The 24,392-nt window shown below is 44.9% G+C and overlaps 1 protein-coding gene across 11 annotated transcripts in view; it reads right to left on the bottom strand.

The window, feature by feature from the left end:
* Positions 1-23,483, bottom strand: part of ERC2 (ELKS/RAB6-interacting/CAST family member 2) — a 1,404,232-nt gene extending 1,380,749 nt beyond the window's left edge. For 6 of the 11 annotated variants that reach the window (XM_073592269.1, XM_073592274.1, XM_073592272.1 and 3 more), the window contains exon 1: positions 23,280-23,482. The gene's annotated coding sequence lies outside the window, so the exon portion shown is untranslated. Of the gene's footprint in view, positions 1-23,279 lie in introns of all 11 variants that reach the window. The other 5 variants (XM_073592266.1, XM_073592270.1, XM_073592273.1 and 2 more) reach the window with 1 other exon arrangement.
* Positions 23,484-24,392: the final 909 nt, after the last annotated feature.

The raw sequence follows: 24,392 nt of genomic DNA, 5'->3' as shown, positions 1-24,392 counted from the left end.
GTCTAAGTTCAGTTCATACCACAGAGCTGCATTGCTGTGGGATGGAAATAAAGAGGACAGGCTGTACTTTTTTACACCAACCAGCTGCAGTGAATTAACCGCTTCAGCCCCGGAAGATTTGGCTGCTGAATGACCGGGCAATTTTTTTTGCGATATGGCACTGTGTCGTTTTAACTGACAAGTACGCAGTCATGCAGCGTTGCACCCAAACAAAATTGATGTCTTTTTTTTCCCCACAATTAGATCTTTCTTTTGGTGGTATTTGATCATATCTGCAGTTTTTATTTTTTGCGCTATAAACAAAAAAAGAGCGACAATTTTGAAAAAAACACAATATTTTGTACTTTTTGCTATAATAAATATCCCCCTTTTTTTTTTTTTTAAAAGCTATTTTTTTCTCAGTTTAGGCTGATATGTATTCTTTTACATATTTTTGGTAATAAAAATCGCAATAAGCGTATATATTGATTGCTTTGCGCAAAAGTTATAGCGTCTACAAAATAGGGGATAGATTTACATTTTTGTATGCATTTTTATTTATTTATTTTTTTTACTAGTAATGGTGGCGATCTGTGATTTTTATCGGGACTGCAACATTATGGGGGACACATCGGACACTTTTGACACATTTTTGGGACCACTGGCATTTATACAGTGATCAGTGTTATAAAAATGCACTGATTACTGTAAAAATGTCACTGGCAGGGAAGGGGTTAACCACTAGGGGGCGATCAAGGGGTTATCTGTGTTCTAACTGAAGGGGGGATGGGACTGTCTAGGGGAGATGACAGATCACTGTTCATACTTTGTATGAACACATCGTGTGATCAGTCTCCTCTCCCCTCAGAGAACCGGAAACTGTGTGTTTACACATACAGATCCCGGTTCTTGGTGTGTCACCAGCGATCGCAGGAGCCCGGCGGTCGCACTCGCATTGGCTCAGGGGCGAGCAGCGGGCGCGCGTGCCGCTAGTGGCCACAGGGCGAAGCGACGTTACATAACGTCGTTTCGCCCAGCCGTGCCATTCTGCTGCAGTAGAACTGCGGCAGCTGGTGGGCAAGTGGTTAAAGTGATTGTAAACCTCAGACATGAAATATGAACAAAGCATATCACTCTATAGTGTGCACTTGTCTCAATGCAGAGTACTAAGTGTCATTTCTCTCTACTGTCTCGTTTATCTGTTATCTGTATAAGTCACTTTTGACAAGTTTTCTTGACACCAAAAGAAAAAAGGTGACAAGAGAGGGATCTCCAGCACACAGCCTGTGATTGACAGTCTCATCGCTGCTCCTGTGTGCTGTGGGAAAGGGGGAGGTTGTCCCTTCCATCCAATCAGCTCTCCCTGAGCTCTGCAAAGTGTAACTTCAGCTCCCTGCCCCCTGCTTTCTGGAAGCTCAGACAAGCTGTGTAAATTCTGGACTCCGGATGTAGAGAAGAGAGGGCTGCATATCAGCAGGTACAACATACATGCTTCAGCCATTTTATTAGGCATCTAGATGTGTTGTAGACGACTTGCTGAAGTTCAAACCGAACATCAGAATGGGGAAGAAAAGGGGAATTAAGTGACTTTGAATGTGGCATGGTTGTTCGTGCCAGACGGGCTGGTCTGAGTATTTCAAAAACGACTGATCTGCTGGGATTAACACACACAACCATCTCTAGGGTTTACAAAGAATGGTCTAAAAAAAAGAGAAAATATCCTATGAGTGGCAGTTATGTGGATGAAAATGCCTTGTTGATGTCAGAGGTCAGAGGAGAATGGGCAGACTGGTTTGAGATGATAGAAAGGCAACAGTAACTCAAATAACTACTCATTACAACCAAGGTATGCAGAATACCTTCTCTGAATGCCCAACACATCGAAACTTGAAGCAGATGGGCTACAGCAGCAGAAGACTACAGCAGGTGACACTCCTGTCCACTAAGAACAGGCTAATCTCCTTAAGGCTCTTTGCAGCTACTTCCTATTTACAAGAACTTGCTTCAGCAGCGGCTGCACAGCATTGCTCACGGCGAACTTTTAGATGGGGCCGCAGGGGGCAGCGTGATCACAGGAGGACGTCATATGCAGGGGCGGACTGACCATTCGGGCACTCGGGCACTGCCCGAGGGCCCCATGCCACTAAGGGGCCCCATCAGGGTTGCCAGCCTCAATAAGACCAGGGATAGTATGTAAAAATCTGTGTTTTTTTTAAAATCCCAAGATTATAACTGCCCCGCCTCTCCAGTACCTTTTCAATGTGTGTATGTGTATTCTGTGTGTGTATACTGTGTGTGTGTATATTGTGTGTCTGTGTGTGTATACTGTGTGGCCCCATAATCTATTGCCTGGGGGCCCCATAATCTCCTATTGCCTGGGGGCCCCATAATCTCCTATTGCCCGGGGGCCCCATGAGTTGTCAGTCTGCCCCTAGTCACATGACGTCCTCCTGGCAAAGTAAGTAGCCGTTTTTCCAGCTATAGCGCGGGCGGAAAGTAGTTAAATACCTAATCATGTGCAAGGAAAATGTAAAAAGAAAAATCTGTATCGTGACTCTTTTTTGTATGATTTAACCACCTGGCTACTGGGCAATTTTGAAATTTTCACATACAGCATATGTAAAAAAATCATCTTTTTTTTGCTAGAAAATTACTTAGAACCCCCAAACAGTATATATTTTCTGAAAGCAGAGGCTCTAGAGAATAAAATGGTGGTTGTTGCAGTTTTATATGTTGGTTATGATTAAGCAGCGTATTTGTGTGAAACGCGTCAACCATTAATAGCCTGTCAGTGTCCTGTCTGTGTCATGTTGGAAGATATTTAACCCCTTGGCGCTGGCCTATGCAAATATGCGACCTCTCGGTGCCTGGTCCTTAGCGCCGAGGGGGCGCATATTTGCGTGAATTGCTGCCTATGCACTTGTGCTGAGAGCGCGCGCACTGCACATTTACCACTGACCAACCAAAAGCTCCAGATCACTTATTGCAAACGTGGGTTTTCGGGCCACGTGACCGCCATGACAGTCAATCACGGCAGTCACGTGATCTTAAGCCACGCCCCGCCTCCCAGAGTCATAAACCTCTTAAAGGCACAAAGAGGTTAATAAAAGGACTCAGGACTAGCAATGGTGTGCAGCCATTTCTTATTGTATTGCAGTTTTATATGTCACGTGACATTTACACAGCTGTGTATTAGATACAATTTTTCAGGAAAAAATACACTTAAATGCATTTTAGTGTACATAAACACAATATAATACCCAATTTGTGGGTAAAATATAAAGATTATGTTGCACCAAGTAAATAAATAGCAAACATGTAAAGATTTAAAATTTCGCACATCCCTGAATTGGCGACAAACTACGCTACCTAAATATCTCCATAGACGATGCATTAAAAGCCTTTACAGGTTGTCTGTTTATAGTTAAACTTTAGATCTGGCACTAGAATTACGGCTCTCACTGTTTCCAGTGATACACGTATGATGCAATCACTGTTTACACATGTGTGTGGGACCTACATGCCTGTTTGCATTTGCACGTGAGCAGGAGGGGATGAATGTGCTTGAATTTCTTTTTTTCAGTTTTATTATTTATTGCATTTTCACACTGTTTCTTTAACCACTTACACACTGGGCACTTAAACCCCCTTCCTAACCAGACCAATTTGCAGCTTTCGGTGCTCTCACACTTTGAATGACAATTGCTCAGCCATGCAACACTGTACCCATTTGAAATGTTTGTCCTTTTTTCACACAAATAGAGCTTTCTTTTGGTGGTATTTAATCACCGCTGGGTTTTTTATTTTTTGCGCTATAAATAAAAAAAGACAGAAAATTCGGTAAAAAAAAAAAAAAAAAAAATCTTTGTTTCTGTTAAAATTTATTGCAGAGTATTGGCGAGTATTGCATAATATGGCAGAGTATTGCATAGTATTGCAGAGTATTGCATAGTATTGCAGAGTATTGCAGAGTATTGCATAGTATGGCAGAGTATTGCATAGTATGGCAGAGTATTACATAGTATTGCAGAGTATTGCAGAGTATTGCATAGTATGGCAGAGTATGGCAGAGTATGGGCACTGAGCAGCGCTGTGGGCTGGATCTGTAGTGCCCACAGGGCTGCAAACGATCTTTCCCTCTCTCCTCTCACACTGTACCGATCGGTACAGAGAGGGGAGGGAGGACGCCGGTTTGTTTACAAGTGATGCTCATTTGACGGAGCGATCACGTGGTAAACGACCGCTATCAGCAGCCATTTACCGTGATCTGTGATGCGCCGGGTCCGGTCATGGATGTTCCTGGGTGCGCGCCCCAGGGGGCGCGTGGGAGTGCGATTCTGTGAGGATGTCCATGGACACCCACCCAGAATAAGCCAACCGCGCTGTAGCCGCCTTTCGGCTATGGCACGGTCGGCATGTGGTTAAAAAAAAGAATGTAGAAACTTTATTGCTGTCCCCGGGATGCGAAACATCCCTTGTGATGTGCAACATCCCTTGTGATAGCTGGGGCAGTGACAGGTACTCTTTAAGGAGAAATCTTGGGTCTATTAGACCCCAAGCCTTCTTTTGCCCTCCAGTAACAGCCTGTAAACAAAGAACCAAAACTGAAAGTGAGGAAATGCTCATCGCTTCTGGCTTCATTCGTCACAGAGTAGAGCTGCACGATTCTGGCCAAAATATCAATTATGATTTTTTTTTGCTTATAATAAAGTTCACGATTCTCGCGGCATAATATCTTTCACATTATACAAAAATAATTGGGCTAACTTTACTGGTTAGTTTTTTTTTTTATTATTATTCATTAAAGTAATTTTTTTCAAAATATTGCATTTGAAAGGCCGCTGCGCAAATACAGTGTGACATAAAATATTGCAACAACCACCATTTTATTCTCATGGGTCTATACTAAAAAATATATATATATATATATAATGTTTGGGGGTTCTAAGTAATTTTCTAGCAAAAAAAAAAATGATTTTAACTTGAAACCAACAAATGTCAGAAAAAGGTTTAGGCCCCTTTCACACTGGGGCGGTGGGGGCGTCGGCGGTACAACAGCACTATTTTTAGCGCTGCTGTACCGTTGTTCTTGCAGCGGTATTCGGCCACTAGCGGTTCGGTTTTAACCCCCGCTGGCGGCCGAAAAAGGGTTAAATCCGCTCGTACAGCGCGGCTATAGCCGCGGTATTACCGCGGTATAGCCGCGCTGTCCCATTGATTTCAATGGGCAGGAGCGGTTTAGGAGCGGTGAATACACCGCTCCTTCCCCACTCCAAAGAAGCGGCTCGCAGGACTTTTTTTACCGTCCTGCGAGCGCACCGCTTCAGTGTGAAAGCCCTCGGGCTTTCACACTGAACAAACAGCGGAGGCTGTTTAGGGGCGGTTTTCAGATGGTATTTTTAGCGCAATACCGCCTGAAAACTGCTCCAGTGTGAAAGGGGCCTAAGTGTTTTAACTTTCCTCATTTACACACAGAAGTCTATTCCTTTGACAAATTGTTACAATGTTTAGACTTAGTTCCACTGCTAAAGAATGTTGTGATACTTGGCAGACTGCCGTTTTTTTTCTTCCTTTCTTTTGCAGGCTGTGGCTTTAGCAAAGCAGAGAGAATTCCCTGCAAAGAAAGAATCGGGAAATACTTTTGTCAAGAACGCAACGGGTAAAAAATTGCAATAACGATTCTTGACAATTAATCGTGCAGCTCTATCACAGAGGATGGGGAAGAACGGATGTTCCTCCTTGTCTTCTGTCTGCAGCCAGCCCGACAAACTGTAGCGGTCCCATGCTCCCCCGTGGAACGCAAGACCCTAGATACAGTGGCGGGTGTGATGGGGGGTGGGGGCGGGGCAGTTCCTTTAGAGCCCTGTAAAAGTGATGAGGCAACTGTAGAGCCACTCGGATCACTTTTACATGAAAGCCCATCACCGACTACATATTTTGATACAGGTTTCATGGCTGCGGCTGCTGATCCTGGTATACAGCCAGGTCCATAAATATTGGGACATCAACACAATTCTAATCTTTTTGGCTCTATTCACCACCACAATGGATTTGAAATGAAATGAACAAGATGTGCTTTAACTGCAGACTTTCAGCTTTAATTTGAGGGTATTTACATCCAAACCAGGTGAACGGTGTAGGAATTACAACAGTTTGTATATGTGCCTCCCACTTTTTAAGGGACCAAAAGTAATGGGACAATTGGCTGCTCAGCTGTTCCATGGCCAGATGTGTGTTATTCCCTCATTATCCCATTTACAAGGAGCAGATAAAAGGCCCAGAGTTAATTTCAAGTGTGCTATTTGCATCTGGAATCTGTTGCTATCAACTCTCAATATGAGATCCAAAGAGCTGTCACTATCAGTGAAGCAAGCCATCATTAGGCTGAAAAAACAAAACAAACCCATCAGAGACATAGCAAAAACATTAGGTGTGGCCAAATCAACTGTTTGGAACATCCTTAAAAAGAAAGAACGCACCGGTGAGCTCAGCAACACCAAAAGACCCAGAAGACCACAGAAAACAACTGTGGTAGATGACCGAAGAATTCTTTCCCTGGTGAAGAAAACACCCTTCACAACAGTTGGCCAGATCAAGAACACTCTCCAGGAGGTAGGTGTATGTATGTCAAAGTCAACAATCAAGAGAAGACTTCACCAGAGTGAATACAGAGGGTTCACCACAAGATGTAAACCATTGGTGAGCCTCAAAAACAGGAAGGCCAGATTAGAGTTAGGGAGCAATACAAATACTGGGACATTTTTTGTCCTAACGCAGGGAATGCATTAAAGTGGTTGTAAAGCTGAAACCTTTTTTACCTTAATGCATTCCTTGCATTAAGGTAAAAAATGTTTATGCATCAGAATCCCCCCTCCCCACCCCCCTTTTACTTACATAAGCCCTCATTCGATCCAGTGCCTTGCACATCTGCAGCTTTTCTCTCCCCTCACTTCCAGGTCTTGCTGGCTTAGCTGGGGCACCAGGAGCCATTGGCTCCCAGTAGAGCTGCACGATTCTGGCCAAAATGAGAATCACGATTTTTTTGCTTAGAATAAAGATCACGATTCTCGCAGCGTAAAATCTTTCACATTATACAAAAAAAATTGGGCTAACTTTACTTTACTTTACTCCAAAAAAAATGCATTTGAAAGACTGCTCTGCAAATACAGTGTGACATAAAATATTGCAACAACCACCATTTTATTCTCTAGGGTCTCTACTAAAAAAATATATATAATGTTTGGGGGTTCTAAGTAATTTTCTAGCAAAAAAAAAAAATGATTTTAACTTGAAACCAACAAATGTCAGAAAAAGGTTTAGTGTTTAAGTGGTTAATCTTTCATCATTTACACGCCGAAGTGTATTCCTTTTAGAGCTGCACAATTAATCGTTAAAAAATCGTGATCTCGATTCACCTCCCCTGACGATCTCTCCTGCTGAGTTTGCTGATTCTTTAATATAAACAAGTGGAGAGATTATCTGTTCACTCAGCAGTCAAAAGAAAACATCCAGGCAGTCTGCCAAGTTTAGAACTTGAAACATTGTATCTAACTTCCTTCTTAGATCAAAGGGATAAACTTCTCTGTGTAAACAAATAACCTGGGCAATCTGCCAAGCTTTAAACAACGCAGGAAGTTTAACCACTTAAAGTCTAAATCTTTTTCTGACACTTCTTTCTTAAGTTAAAATCAATATTTTTTGCTAAAACAATTACTTGGAACCCCCAAACATTAGAGATTATATATATATATATATATATATATATATATATATATATATATATATAATTTTTTTTTTTTAGCAGAGACCCTAGGGAATAAAATGGCAATTGCTGCAATATTTTATGTCACACTGTATTTGCCCAGCGGTCTTTCAAATGCAATTTTTTGGGAAAAAATACACTTCAATAAATAAAAAAAAAGAAACAGTAAAGTTAGCACAATTTTTTTGTTTTACTGTGAAAGATGATGTTACGCCGCGAGAATCGTGAGAGAATCGTGATCTATCCTCTAAGCAAAAAAATCGTGATTCTCATTTTAGCCAGAATCGTGCAGCTCTAATTCCTTTGACAAATTGTTACAATGTTTAGACTTAGTTCCACTGCTAAATAATGTTGTGATACTTGGCAGACTGCCATGTTTTTTTCTTCCTTTCTTTTTTACCAGCTGTGGCTTCAGCAGAGCAGAGAGAATTCTCTGCATAGAAAGAATCGGGAAATACTTTTGTCAAGATCTCAAAGGGGAAAAAATCACGATTCTTGACGATTAATTGTGCAGCTCTAACTCCCAGTGCTGTCAATCAAAGCCAGTGACGAGGGAGCGGGGGGCGGGGCTGAGTCCCGCTGTCTGACTGTCATGGTTCCCGCTCCAGCAGGCTTCAGTGCTGCTCTCTTGGGAATGCTTTAGTGGCCTCAGTAAAGGGCTCGCTAACACCTGCGGCTATTATTGCCACCCCTTGGAAAGCGATGCGTGGTGAATCTCTTTTCAGAATGCATTTGACAGGTGCAGAGGAGGCAATATGTTGACTCCTCACTGTCTGTTTTAGGCCTCAAAATAAAGACCCCCTGTGGCACAGCGTGCCTCATTCACTTGAATTGTGTTTGCTGGCAGTTCCACTTGCGGAATGTGAGATGCTGTTTAATTTTTGCTGTGCCATGTGTACGGCCCTGAGCAGTTGCATTTTTGTGCTTAGGTGGGTGGTAAAACTTCAGCTCCACCGCCTACTTTTACTTCCGCCTTGCCGCCTGTGTGAACAAGCTAAAGTCAAACTGCTAGTGGAATGGAGGATTAAAATAAAGGCCTGTTTTGGAATGGGCCCAGATTCTCAATGATATTATGTTGTGGGAAAAATGGGAAGCAGACGATAGTTCAGACCCTAAGAAGGTGCATACTATGTGGACGCGCTGGCGGGACTATAGCGATTCACCCACTTTTCGAGTTCTGGTTGCGGAGTAGTGTGCCCACCAGGGCCGTCTTTAATATCAATTGGACCCTGGGCAAAAAATTTCTTGGCCCCCACCATGCAATTTCACTCTCCACCTGCTCTGAGACATACAATAAATAGCAGCAAGACTTAAAATCAGTTTACTGTATCAGATCAGGCAGCAATTGCGATTGCCAGCGGTTACAGCATATCATTACTACTTACTGACTGGTTGCTAGAGGTTACAGCACACATTACAGCTCACTGATTAGTTGCTAGAGGTTACAGCAAATGATTTCTGCTTGTTAATTGGTTGCTAGAGATTACTGTACAGTATTACTGCTCACTGATTGGTTGCTAGAGGTTACAGCACATTCATCTCCTTACTGCAGGGAGGCATGATATACATATCAATGCTGCCTTTATTTACATGTCAATGCCATCGGCCACAGCTATTTATTTATGAATGCCGTTTATTTACATGTAAACACAGGGTCTGCAGGTGAGTCATCTGTACACAATAGGGCAGAGCTAGGCAGCATTAGCACCAGCACTTCACACTGAGATATTGGGACACAGCACAGGACTAAAACTTCAAAGGACAAGGGAATTTAAACTGGGATAGTTGGCAAGTATGAGGCAGCTGCTTTGGGCCCCACAACAATGACAGGGCCCAGGGCAGCTGCCCCTTTTGCCCTGCCTTAAAGACGGCCCTGGTGCCCACTCTTCCAGTGGTCTTATTTGGCCTGTGTAGTCCCCTCTTTTATGATACCTTTGGATCACTTTTCGTAACTTTTATGTCCTGTACACACGGTCGGATTTTCCGACGGAAAAAAGTGCGATCGGATTGTGTTGTCGGAAATTCTGATCATGTGTGGGCTCCATCGGACTTTTTCCGTCGGAATTTCTGACACACAAAGTTTGAGAGCAGGATATAAAATCCGATCGTTTAAATTCCGATCGTGTGTACACAAATCCGACGCACAAAGTGCCACGCATACTCAGAATAAATTAAGAGACGAAAGCTATTGGCTACTGCCCCGTTTATAGTCCCGACGTACGTGTTTTACGTCACCACGTTCAGAACGATCGGATTTTCCGACAACTTTGTGCGACCGTGTGTATGCAAGACAAGTTTGGCACAAAATCCGTCTGAAAAAATCCGACGGATTTTGTGGTCGAAATGTCCGATCAATGTCCGATCGTGTGTAAAAGGCATTAGACCGGCCATACACAATTCAAATATCGAGATTTGAACCGATAATGGGCAGGATGAATGTACCAAGTTGATCAATCGATCAACTTCTGTACCAGCAGCTTGCCGGATTCTCTATAGCCACTAGCGATAATCACTGTCTTCTCCTAGCAGGAACGGCTTCCCCCACTCGCCCCTCCGCTAGGAAAAGACAATGGCCTGGCAGGAGGGATTTCCGCATCAACACTGTCTGTTAATTTGGGGACCGAGCAAATTTCTTTCCTGCAACCACTGGTTGCAGGAAAGAAATACGATCCGTGTATGGCCAGCCTTATACTCCCTTTCATTTTCCTTACCCTATCCTGACCTTTCACCCCGGATACATACAAATGGTTTTATTGTCCTTTGCCCTGTTTTTGTTTAATGGTTTATATTGTGTTTTGTGGTACGTCACTCTCATGTACGTTCTCATATATGTTTGTACCCTGGAATTTGTCTGAATAAAAAAAATTTGGACTCAAAATAAAGGCCTGGAGCAAAGGAAAAAAAAATGTTGTTGTTCTTAGCAACCATACAGATTTCGTTTCATCCTTTATTTTAACTAGATAGAAAAAGGACGGCTGGTGAATGATTATGGAACTACCTCCAGCGATCTTGCCAGATCTTTCATGTAGAGCCTCACTGGGAATGATCTATTCCACGGGGAATGTGTCATTTACTGTACATTGGGGATATTCATAGTAAGAGATGATTTCAGACAGCTAACTTGTGTGATAGATGCAGTTAGTGACTCATTCTTCAAACTTATGAGCTGATGTTCAAGTGCAGCTAAACCCCCCCCCCAAAAAAATGTACTGCATTGTAGCTTAGCAGTCCTTCCTCTGGGTCCCCCCCATACTGTATCTATGGAGGAGCAGCGTTATCACCCTAGGCTGCCATCCTACTTTGGACTACCAACACTTCACTCTTTTCCTTATGTCCATTATATAGGGCGTCACATGCGTCCCTGTGCCTTTAAAGCGGATTTCCACTTAAAAAAAAATTAGAAGTCAGCAGCTACAAATAAAATCGGACACTTACCTGTCCAGGGTCCAGCGATGCTGGGGAATGAATCCCAGCTCCTCTCCCCCTCCTCTCTGCGGCGCCGGCATAGTCACTGTGGGCGCCCGGCTGTGGCTGCACAGCCGGGCATGCACTGTGCATGCGCGAGCCGCGCGGCGCGCTGTGACTGGCTGGGCAATCATCTGGGACCTGTGACGTATCCCAGATTATTGCCGGGGGAGGGGTGATCTCCCTTCCACTGCTGCGGTGCGCAGGGAGGAAGTGGGAGCTGGGACCCTCTAAAAAGAGGGTATCTGCTCCCCCCCCCCCAAAAACAATGACAAGCCAAATGTAGCATGTCGGGGGGTCACCTTCCCTTAAAGCGGAAGTTCTATTTTTGGGTGGAACTCCGCTTTGAGGAGGGGTTGGCTCGCTCCAGGCACAACTGCCCTTAATCTATCTATTCTTATGTGTGCTCCTACTATGGAGAATCTGGAAATTTTGAGTTAGGACCACAGTATATACAGAGAACCCTTGGCGTGGGCACTGTGGCTTTGGCATATATTTGCAGATGTGCGCAAACAAAACCCTTCTGTTTTTAACGTTGTTTTGCAGGCTGGCTGGTAAGTGTGCTGGGAAATCTTTTGTTTGTTTGTGATGTGCATTGCCCTTCCATGTGCACCTTGCTGTAAAGGCCAGTTATCGGTAACTGCGGATGGGTGGCCGCTGTAGGCAAAGCGACGTTCTGGTACGTCGCTGCCTGCATTAGAGTTTAGGGCGCGCAAACGCACGCCCCCCATCCGGCTCCCGCTGTGGTTGCACACAGTAGGAGCTTGTCAGCAAGTCTCAGCCCATGATTTACGGCTGGGACCTGCTGATCGGTTGTGTACATTCATGATCCAGAGCTCTGTGTTAACATTCAATACAGAGCTCTTTACACAGTCTGTACAACAATCTGTCAGTTTCTCATCACTGCACACTTGTTGGAATTTTTTTTTTTATCAAAAACATGTAGCAGAATACATTTTGGCTAAAATTTATGAAGGAATTAGATTTTTTCTTCATAGGATATGTTTTGTTGTTTTTTTCCAAAATTTTTTATTTTATTTTTTTCATTTATATCACAAAGCGTAAAAAACCCAGAGGTGATCAAATACCACTAAAAGAAAGCTCTATTTGTGTGGAAAAAAATATATATAAATTTTGTTTGGGTAGTGTTTAACCGCGCAATCGCCAGTTAAAACAGCGCAGTGTCGATTAGCTAAAAATGGCCTGGTCATGAAGGGGGTGAAATCTTCCGCAGCTGAAGTGGTTATAGACTGGGGTGGTTGCCACTTATTTGAGCATTGTTGTCACTCTAGGTTTCCTATTTTGGACTACAAACACCTCACTCTTTTCATTGTGTCCATTAGATAGGGAGGAGGGAGGGGTTGTATAGTTTACAAAAGATAGCTCAGATAGCTGATAACTTTGAGGTTTCAGTTCAGTGCGCAGGAAGTTACAATGATACTGGATTTCTATCAGGATAAACAGTCATTTTTCTGTACCTGCAGAAAGTGTACCTAAAGTATATGTAAACCCAAAATCTATTTTTCAATATGTCTGCCATCATGCTCCACTGTATACATTTTTCCTAAGCAAATTATTTTTGCCATTGCAAAACTGAAGGTTGTCCATGCAAGCCCTCCACTTGGACGTGTCCTATCAGATCATGTGAGCAAGCACACGGTACACATAGAGAAATGTCACAGGGCCCAGCGCCAGCCTAGTAGCTATCCTGCCCTGTAGTAGGAGATCCAAAACATCTGAACATGGCAGAGTTTGCAGTGGTATCAGTATATGTTGGGCAGTAAAGGGGTGAAGGAACAGTTTTAATAACCCCTGGCGAAGGGGTCTGGATGCAACTTCTGTGACAACAATTCCTACCTCGCTGACAGTGGGCGTGGCGTGCTTGGGGCCCGTTCACACTTGTGTGTTGTGACAATGTGCACCTTAACACAAAGCCACTCATTCACTGTAAATAGTACCCCAATGCATTGTACAGTAGAGCCCAATACTGTGCGTTGTGGTAAGCTGTGTTATTAAAAAGGGGCATGTGATTTTTCTCATCCATTGTGGTGCATTGGCAGCCCATTCATAATAAACAGGCTGCCTTAGTGCCGGTTCACACTGATGCGAGTTCATGACGAATTTGATGCGTCAAAAACATTCTAAATTCGCATGTCATCCATAAAGTCATTGTTTTCAATGACCGTCGTTCACATACATGCGTTGCGATTCCCCTACGAATGCGATGCGATAAAAAAAAGGGTCTTGTGCGAGTTTACTGCGTTGCGTTGCAAATTTAGCCTCCATAGACATCAATGTAAATCGTTCTGGAATCGCATTGTTGGTTCAGATATGTGCGAATTCCACCACACTACTCTCCACAAAAACCAGGAAATACACAGGAAGTTAACACCTTTTTTCTTTTTCCATTATGATTCCATTGGCTAGAACATCAATCGCAGCTATGACCAACTCCTGAAATTTGCGGTAAAATCGCGTTAAAATCGCGGTAAATTCGCGGTAAAATCGCACCTCACACAGGACAAAAAAACAGAACAAATTCGCAGCGCAGCAGTGTGAACCGGCACTTAATGTAACATAATACTTGCCATAATACATGTGCATTAAGGCACCACAAGAGAAAGCTTAAAGTGGAACTACACTGCATCTGAGCACCACAAACCAAAAAAACGCTATTTCATTTATTTTTATTATTCAAAGCAAACTCCCCCATCCACCCATATCTCCATGTTTTATTTTGTGGAAAAACACCCCTCTAACATTTCTGGCCGTGGTCATCTTGAGTAAGACCCCTTTCACACTGGGGCGCTTTGCAGGCGCTACAGCGCTAAAAATAGCGCCTGCAAAGCGCCATGAAAGAGCCGCTCCTCACACTCGTGTGAAAGCCCGAGGGGGGAGCGATGCGCTGGCAGGACTGCGAAACAAGTCCTGCTAGCAGCATTTTTGGAGCGGTGTGTATACCGCTCCTCCACCGCTCCTGCCCATTGAAATGAATGGGGCAGCGCGGAATTACCACCGGCAAAGCGCCGCTGCAGCAACGCTTTGCGGTGGTTTTATCCCTTTCTCGGCCGCTAGTGGGGCGGTTTGACCGCCGCTAAAATGACGGTAAAGCGGCGCTAAAAATAGCGCCGTTTTACCACCGATGCCACCCCAGTGTGAAAGGGGCCTTAGGGCAGATGATTCATGTGGCATTTACTTCCTGGAATCCATCTGCCCCTTAGCTGCAGGAACGAGGATGTGCATAGCAGCGAAAAGCCCTCCTCCCCTCCTGAAGACTCCTGGGGTGGCCTGCACCTCAACCCGATAGAACGCCTTTGGGATGAATTAGAGTGAAGACTGCAAGCCAGGCCTTCTCATCCAACATCGGTGCCTGACCTTACAAATGCGCTTCTGTAAGAATGGTCAAACATTCCCATAGACACACTCCTAAATCTTGTGGGGATCCTTCCCAGAAGAGTTGAAGCTGTTGAACCTGCAAAGGGAGGGCCAACTCAATATTGAACCCTACGGACTAAGACTGGGATGCTAATAATGTTCATGTGCATGTAAAGGCAGGTGTCCCAATACTTTTGGCAATATAGTGTAGATTCCGATATGTCCTGGCAAATCTGAGATGGTTAGCATCTATGCAATGAGTGACCTCAGCCTGTCAGGAACTGAGCTGACCCATAGCAATCACTCTGCACATTTAGATTAGTTGTTGGCAAGATCAGAACTGCTTGCCAAGATCCCTTTACAGCAGAATGAAGCCTAACAAAGTCTTTTAGGCTGGGTCATACTAGTGCGAATTCGATGTGGCATTCAATTCGCATGTCAGGAGATTGTGACCGACTCTCAATGGACCCGGTTCACACATCTCCGGAGCGCCTTGCACAGGAGTCCTGTCGTCTTCTGGTCTGCTTCAGGTCCGAATTTAGTCAAAAATTTGAACTGAAATCAGATCTGAAACAGTGAACAGGGACGCACCAGACCCCCGGCTGTGAGCCACTCCGTGCTGCAGTGTGAACCCAGCCTTAAAGTGACACTAAAGGTTCATTTTTTTTTTTTTTAATAACATACATGTCATACTTACCTCCACTGTGCAGCTTGTTTTGCACAGAGTGGCCCCGATCCTCGTCTTCTGGGGTCCCTCGGCGGCTCTCGAGGCTCCTCCCCACATCAGATAACCCTCTGGGAGAAGCGCTCTCCCAGGGTGTTGCCTTTCAGGCACGCTCTAGCATTCGGCGTCCATAGAGGCCGAATGCAGGAATCGGCCCCGCCCCCGGCGCTCGCGTCATTGGATTTGATTGACAGCAGCAGGAGCCAATGGCTGCATTGCTATCAATCTGTCCAATCAACAGCCGAGAACCCTGGGCAGAGAGACAGCACGTCCCTGTGGGTCAAGTTTGAGGGGTCAGGTAAGTTGCAGGTGCATTAAGGTGAAAAAACACGAACCTTTACACCTTTACAACCCCTTTAACCACTTCCCGCCCGGCCGTCATTCTGCTATAGGCCGGGCGGGAAGTGGTTAAAGGGATTGTAAAGGTTCGTGTTTTTTCACCTTAATGCAGTGGTTCAGTTGTCTTGACTGGGCGTCATATGACATCCTTCAAGGAGGCGCGCATTGCGGTGATTGGTGGTGCGGTGTGTCAGTCTGACACACAGCTACACCGATCTCGGTAAAGAGCCTCCGGCGGAGGCTCTTTACCACGTAATCAGCCGTGTCCAATCACGGCTGATCACAATGTAAACAGGAAGAGTCATTGATCGGCTTTTTCCTCACTCGCGTCTGACAGGGGGGTATGCGCTGATTGTTTATCAGCGCAGTCCCCCCTCAGATGCCCACACAAGACCACCAGGGAAGCCACCCGGCCTGTGGATGGCCAGGTACATTTGCCATGGCCATCCACATGTAAAAAAAAATGCCCAAAATATGCCAATCAATGCCCACAAATGGGCACTGACTGGCACCTCATATTTACATTACAAAACAGGGATGCCCAGCAATGCCACCCATCAGTGTCCATCAGTGCCACCTATCAGTGCCCATCTGTGCCCATCTATCAGTGCCCATCCATGCCACCTATCAGTGCCACCCATGAGTACCCATCAGTGCCGCCTACGAGTGCCCATCAGTGCCGCCTATGAGTGCTCATCAGTGCCACTTATGAGTGCCCATCAGTGCCGCATACCAGTGCCACCTATCAGTGCCCATCAATGCCACCTATCAGTGCCCATCAGTGCCGCCTATCAGTGCCCATCAGTACCACTTCATCAGTGCCACCTCATTGGTGCCACCTCATCGGTGCCCATCAGTGCCACCTTATCAGTGCCCGTCAGTGCAGCTATATCAGTGCCCGTCATTGAAGAAGAAAACATACTTATTTACAAAAAAAATTAACAGAAACAAAGAAAAACTTGTTTTTTTCTCAAAATTTTCGGTCTTTTTTTATTTGTTGCGCAAAAAATATAAATCGCAGAGGTGATCAAATACCACCAAAATAAAGCCATTTGTGGGAACAAAATGATAAAAATTTGTTGGGTACAGTGTTGTATGATCGCGCAATTGTCATTCAAATTGCGACAGTGCTGAAAGCTGAAAATTGGCCTGGGCAGGAAGGTGTCTAAGTGCCCTGTATTGAAGTGGTTAAAGTGTATGTAAACTCCAACAATAAATTCCTCATATTTTCTCACTGCCTGTCAAACGCTCTCTAAAGATTGATCTGAACACGGATCGCTCTTCAGAGACCAAGGCACATGTAAATGAGCCCTTGTGGTCTGTCAAATATACTATTGAAAGTGTTTTGTAACAACTGTTTGACAAGTGCAAAAAGATAGATATGTATATATAAACTGTATCTAGCTGTTCATTCAGCCAAAAATCTTGTGAACTGACAACTTCCTATGCTCTCTTCCTCTGCTGACAGTTATCATTTAGCATTGTTCCCAGCTATCTCTGTTGACTACTCCCCCCCCCATGTTACAGGGAGGGGGTGGTATTATATTGTCCTGACATACTTCCTTTCTAGAGTGACAACGCTGCTCCTCCTAGACACAGTACAGTTGTCACCCTAGGAATAGATGTTCCTAGAAGGATCAGCAGGTGAAAATAAAGAATAAAAAAAAAAAATGTAAAAAAACAAACAAACAACAAATTTAGCCCCCACATCTACAGACCGGTAAGCTGCAATACATTTCATTTTTGCACTTAAAGGGTTAGTTCACCTTTACAGAAAAAATTAAAAGGTAAGCCAAGACTGTACACAATCCCCACCCCCCTAGTTCCGGCTGTACTTACCTCTGTGGATGCTGTCAGTGCCCACATAGCCAGCCCAGTGATCTCCCTCTTGTCTATGCAACATTTCTGGGACAGACCAGATCAATTCTGAGAGACTAAGGACTTCAAAATCTCCGGACCGCTGGACCGGCTGTGTGAACACTGACAGCTTAGCACCCATGGAGGTAAGTACAGTAGGGACCGGGGGGTGGGGAGGGTGTATGGTGTTAGTTCACCTTTCACCTTTTTTTTTTTTTTGTAACGGTGACCCCCTGACATGCCACATTTGGCACATCATTTTTTTGGGGGGGGGGGGGGGGAGCGGGTACCCTCTTCTTAGAGGGTCCAACTCCCACTTCCTCCCGGCGCACCGCGGCACCGAAAAGGAGATCACCTCTCCCCCCTCCCTCTCGGTAATCATCTGGGACACGTCACAAGTCCCAGATGATTGCCCGGCCAGTCACAGCACGTGGCACGGCTCGCGCATGCACAGTAAGTGCCTGGCTGTGAAACCACAGCCGGGCGGCCAAAGTTACAATGCCAGCGCCGTAGAAAGGAGGGGGAGACAAGCGGGGCTTCGTTCCCCCACATCGATGGATCCTGGGACAGGTAAGTGTCCTTTTATTAAAAGTCAGCAACTACAGTATTTATAGCTGCTGACTTTGATTTTTTTTTTTTAAGCGGCACTACAATAATCTTATTCTCCAAAAATGATCCCTTTACAGTACATCCACTATTTAATGATATTGTAATCTAATTGTCATATGTATGCATCCTTGTAACACCCTCAGTGAGCTCCTGAACCTCTCCTATTCCCCTCACTTCCATTGTATTGGAACGAGCAGTGCATGTTGGTTGTAGCCATGAGCAGGGCCGGGACAAGGGGTGGGCACTGTGGTATCATGTGAGGTGGGGGGGAGTACCTCAAGGAGATTAGGGAGGGGGGATTTGTGTTGGGAGGGGAAATTTTGAGGGTGGCAGGGATTAAGAATATGTTAATTAATCTGTGCTTACCCAACCACCCATATATGTGATACCTAAATATATAAGTGAAAAACGTGATAATCAATTAAAAAAAAATATTTTGTGAATGCTGCTATCTTCTGACAAAATGAAATAATTAATTCAGATATAAATATATAAACACAAAGAAGATTGAGCAAACTTATGCGAAAAAGGTGCAACACATTAATAAATGAATTGAAATACATAAATTAATCTCTAATGTGAAAAAAGGTGCAACACATTAACGAATGACTTAGGCCTCTTTCTCACGGGGCGGATCAGTGATGATCCGCCCCGTGAACATCCGCTGGCTCAGCGGGGATCGCTCCGCCGATCCCCGCTGAGCAGGAAGATGACAGGTGCATCGCTGCACACTGTGCAGCGACGGACCTGTCAGAGCGCCGCTCTCCCCTATGGGGGGATTGGATGACGACGGACCGTAGTGTCCGTCGTCACCCGATCCGATCCAAAAACGGATGGAAAAGTAGGTTTTTCCTCCGTTACACTTTTCGGATCGGAGCGGGGTCGGATGTCAACGGACATGTCACCGCTGACATCCGACGCTCCATAGGGATGAATGTATGTCCGTTTTTCATCCGAAAACGGAAGGATGAAAAACGGACATACGGATCGTCCATGTGAAAGAGGCCCTTTCACACGGGACGGATCCGTGTTGATCCGCCCTGTGTTTATCCGCTGCTCAGCGGGGATCGCTCCGCTTTCCCCAGCTGAGCAGGCAGATGACAGGGCGGGACCCGCACACTGTGCAGGGACCGCCCTGTCAGATCTCCGCTCTCCCCTATGGGGGATCGGAGGAACACGGACCGTCTGTCCGTGTTCCTCCGATCCGCTCTGCAGACGGATAGAAAAATAGGATTTTCTTCCGTCCGCAGAATCGGACGAGAGCGGAGGCGGACGACATTGGGTGTTAGCGGATGTACATCCGCTGACACCCGCTATCCCATAGGGATGCATGTATGTCCGTATTTCATCCGAAAACGGATGGATGAAATACGGACATACGGTCCGCATGTGTGAAAGGGGCCTTAAAGTGAATGAATTCATCTCTAATAGATAAAATATGATGATAAAGGATAAACATCCCAGAAAAGTGTCCACACAAATATTTATATTAATGTGTCAAAAAATGTCCAAACTGAAACAAAATAGCGAAGTGCAAAAGGCTAAAAAAAACTTTTGATGCCATCTGGCTCTATTTGAGTTCACCTTCCAGATTTGAAGCATAGGATGAATCTTGCAGAGTGTGAGGGGCGGCATCAAAAGTTTTTTTTTGCCTTTTGCACTTTGCTATTTTGTTTCAGTTTGGACATTTTTTGACACATTAATATTTGTGTGGATACTTTTCTGAACTTTCATTTGGGATGTTTATCCTTTATCACCATATTTTATCTATTAGAGATTAATTCATTCACATTAAGTCATTCATTAAAGCGAAGGGCCGCCGAAAAAAAAAATATTAAAAGCCAGCAGCTACAAATACTGCAGCTGCTCACTTTTAATATATGGACACTTACCTGTCCAGAGAGCCCGCGATGTCAGCAGCCGAAGCCGATCTGTCCGTTGGCTCTCGGCTGCTGCCGCCGTCATCCTCGGTAAGAGAATCAGGAAGTGAAGCCGTGCGGCTTCACTTCCTGGTTCCCTACTGCGCATGTGCGAGTCGCGCTGCGCGTAATCATTGGTCCTTGCTGTCTTCTGTCTCCCAGAAGACAGCGGGGGAGGACAGAGTAGGCGCCGGAAGTGGCGTAGGTCCCCCGAGAACGCCGCGGTGATCTATGCCAGGAAGTGGGAGCAGATACCTGTATTAGACAGGTATGTGCTCCCTCCTCTCCCCTGAAAGGTGCCAAATGTGACACCAGAGGGGGGGAGGATTCCAAAAAGTGGAAGATCCATTTTTGGGTAGAACTCCACTTTAATGTGTTGCACTTTTTTCACATTAGAGATTAATTTATGTATTTCAATTCATTTATTAATGTGTTGCAACTTTTTCACATATTGTGTTGCATAAGTTTGCGCAATCTTTTTGTTTATATATAGGGGTTTAGAATTGTTTTATGAGGGGAAATTAGGGGTGTGCTAGGAATGGTGATTTGGGGGATTTGTGTTGGGAGGGGGATGGAGGAGGAGGATTTGTGCTAGTAGTGATGATAGGGTGGGGGTTTAAGGTAGGAGGGGAAATCTGGGGGGGGGGGGGTTGTGCTGTGGGGGGGGGATTTGTGCTGGGAGGGGGATTCAGAATGGGGGGAAAGGATTTGTGCTTGGAGGGGAAATTTGATGGGCAAAGGGAACTGTGCTCAGAGGGGTGATTTTTTTTTTCGGGGGGGGGGGTGTGCTGTGCTGGGGGGATTTGGAGAGAGAGAGGATCTGAGCTTGGAGGGGGGATGGGGCAGTAAATATTTGTTTTGGCAGAGGGGATTCCAGCAGGGGGGCAGATTTGTTGTGGGTGGAAGGGGAATTTATGTTTAGGGGTAAGCACGCAGATTAGTGCTTGATTTTTTTTGTGGGGGGGTTTGCTGACACAATGTTCATACATCTTGAGGGGGGGGCACAGTTTGGTATGTTTGCCCTGGGCTCTAGATAACCTTGTCCCGGCACTGCTCTATGCACACTACACATCCCAGAGACCAAGGGTCTCCAAACATTTCAGGGTCAGTTTATGGTCCTTCAGACTTTAGGGGGGTCGGACATTGGTGTCAATGGGAGGAATAATGCCCAATCAGTGTCAGTATGAGGAATAGTACCCCATTGTTGGTATCAGCCTGAGTAAAAATGCCCCGTCATTGGTATCAGTCGGAGGAATCATGCCCTATCATTGGTATCAGTCGGAGAAATCATGCCCTATCATTGGTATCAGTTGGAGAAATCATGCCCTATTATTGGTATCAGTCGGAGGAATAATGCCCCATCATTGGTATCAGTGGAAGGAATCATGCCCTATCATTGGTATCAGTCAGAGAAATAATGCCTCATCATTGGTATCAGTTGGAAGTATCATGCCCCATCATTGGTGTCGGTCGGAGGAATCATGCCCCATCATTGGTATTAGTCAGAGGAAGCATGCCCCATAAGTGGTCTTAGTGGTTGGAATAGTGTCTAGTATTAGTGAGAGGAACACTGCCCCAAAGGCCGGATAAAGGCAAGCAAAGGGCTGCATCTGGTCCTCAGGTTGCAGTTTGGAAACCACTGCCAAAGAAATTCTCAGGAGTAAGAGAGGGTGGGTATGTTCCTACAAACAGTGGGACCATGGGGAGTGAAGGTTGCCATCTTTTAATAGAAAGTCAGATCACGGCATCAAAAAAAAAGGAAAATTTGGAGATTTGGAGAAGGCTGAGAATAGTAGAAGGGACTTTTTGAAGAACACATACTTGATTAGAATTTTTTTAACTCAGAGTATGGTGTCACTGTGAGCTCCTTCTGAGACGGGGACTGGTGTGATTGCCTCTATGTACTCAGCTCAGTGTACCATGTGGCTGGATATAATAATGACAGGTATGCTTTAAAATGATAGACAATCCATTCTTCAGCATGTATGAATCCTCTACAGCTGAGCTCCACTTGGCACAGCAGGATATCAATTTCCTATTTTTCACATGAAATGTTCACCATGTACGTTCATGATGCAGGTACCACACCCCAGAAAAACTACATAGAAATCAGAGAAAAAAATGGAACGCCACATACACATCTATACAATTCTGTAATTCCATTTTAGGCAATCCAATCCCTCCTCGCTACAACCCCATCACCATGTGCAACCCAAAGATTAAAACTTTACAGAGCACCTTATGTCTTATGTCTACCCGGTAATGAATGACACCAGAACCCGACACCCGTGAACCTGCCCCTACTAAACAACACTGATAATTGTACTAAATACAAACCCAGCACATCCTATAGAAATATTCCATTCTGTACAAGTCTGGAAGATGCTCTAAACATTCCATTGGTAAATTGTTGCGAACGTGCGGCGAGAAGTGGAAAGGAGAGGAAAAATCGGAATGACACGGATCCGGCCCCAGTGAGACAGAAAGAAATTGGAGAAGACAGACGGGGAGCCGGAGACAAATAGAAAAAGACATAAAAGACTGGCAGAGCGGAGAGGGGAACTTAAACCATCAGAGAAATCAGAGCGTGCCATTGGTCGGGCAGATCTGATCTGGATATCTGGGGACAATCTGGACGTGTGTGTGCGCTAATGGGATGATGCCGGGGGTGGGGGGGATCTAAAAGATGCTGCACATATACCATGCCTATAGTCAGTGCTGGGTGCAGTGCATGGGGGGCATCATGTATGTACATTACATAAAACACACATAAAAAATCAAATAAAATGCAGTGTTGTGATGATGAGGAGGTCCATGTGGGTATGACAGAGGAGCTGACAATGCACAGAAGGACAGGAGAACATGCCACCTCCATACATGACAGGTAAGAACATCTCACACAGCACAGGAGGGGATCTACACCCATCATGTCATGTCCATGGTCAGAGGACCACCAGAGGAGGACCATCAGAAGAGGACCATCAGAGGATCATCAGAGGACCATCAGAGGATCATCAGAGGACCATCAGAAGAGGACCATCAGAGGACCATCAGAGGACCATCAGAAGAGGACCATCAAAGGACCATCAGAAGAGGACCATCAGAGGACCATCAGAGGACCATCAGCGGACCATTAGAGGAGCCTGGCAGGATGCACTTGTTCCAGTGTCTTGTATAATAAGAATATGATGGAGAGGATGAGGAGGAATCACACACACACACACACACACCATGACATCTGCAGCCTCACCTCTCCCAGGATCCGCTCCCAGCCTGTGTCTGCATGTCAGGCTCCCCCGGACCATGTCTGATGTGATCGGGGAGGAGGTCAGCGCTGGTCCCCTTGTCTTCTTCACACCGTCTCCCCCAGTCGGGAGCTGACAGCCCCCATGACTCAACACTCCCAGCATGCTCCGGGGCCGCCTCCCCTCCGGCCGGCCGCTAGGAGGCACTAGAGCGCCGGGAGCGCGCTGCGCGGGACACACACACACACACCCTGAGATGAGGGGATGATGTGCGGGCTGTGAGGAGAGTTGTCACCATGGATGAGGAGGACCCAGCACATCCCTGTCATTGAGGAGGGGCTGGGGGTGTAAAAGCAACACAAGTGACCCCACACGGAGCCCCATGTATCATAAATAAAGTGAAATAAAATATGGACATTTCTTCCTTATGTTCTCTGCACCAAAATAAATTCCTTTCATTTTAAACCCTAAAATATTATTATCCTTAAAATTTCATTTAATTTTAAACGTAAATTATTATTATTTCAAACCTATAAATAGTATTTAACTGATTTTAAATCCTTTTATTACCTTTTTTTATTATCCTTAAAATGTAAATTAATTTTAAACCTTAAATTATTATTATTATTTCAAACCTTTAGTTTAAATAGTATTTAACTAATTTTAAATCCTAAAATATTATTATTATTTTAAAAGTGCTGTTCACACAGGGGCGACCTGTCAGGGGACTTAGCCACCTGACAAGTCGCACTCCATGCAGTGCAATGGAACCGTTCTAATTGGAGCGACTCAAGTTGCTCCGAATTAGAAAAAGGTTCCTGTACTACTTTGGGGCGACTTCGTAATGGCTTGTATTGACTTACAGAAGTCGTTTTGCAAACCGCGCTGTAGTCACGCTGTATGGGGCGGCTTCAGAGTTGGATGAGAATCGGCCTACTTTAAAGCCGCTCTTGTGTGAAACGACACTAAATATAATTTTAAACCCTAAAATATTTTTATATATATATTTTTTTATTATTATTATTATTTTAAACACTAAAATATTATTACATTTAATTTTAAACCCTAAAATATTATGATTACTATTATTGTTAGACCCTAAAATAAATTCAATGATA

The sequence above is a fragment of the Aquarana catesbeiana genome, linkage group LG07 (genome assembly GCF_042186555.1).
Source record: "Aquarana catesbeiana isolate 2022-GZ linkage group LG07, ASM4218655v1, whole genome shotgun sequence".
In the NCBI taxonomy this organism is placed as follows: Eukaryota; Metazoa; Chordata; class Amphibia; order Anura; family Ranidae; genus Aquarana; species Aquarana catesbeiana.
The sequence above is the reverse complement of the archived record's forward strand: the minus strand, read 5'-3'. Positions and strand labels throughout refer to the sequence as shown.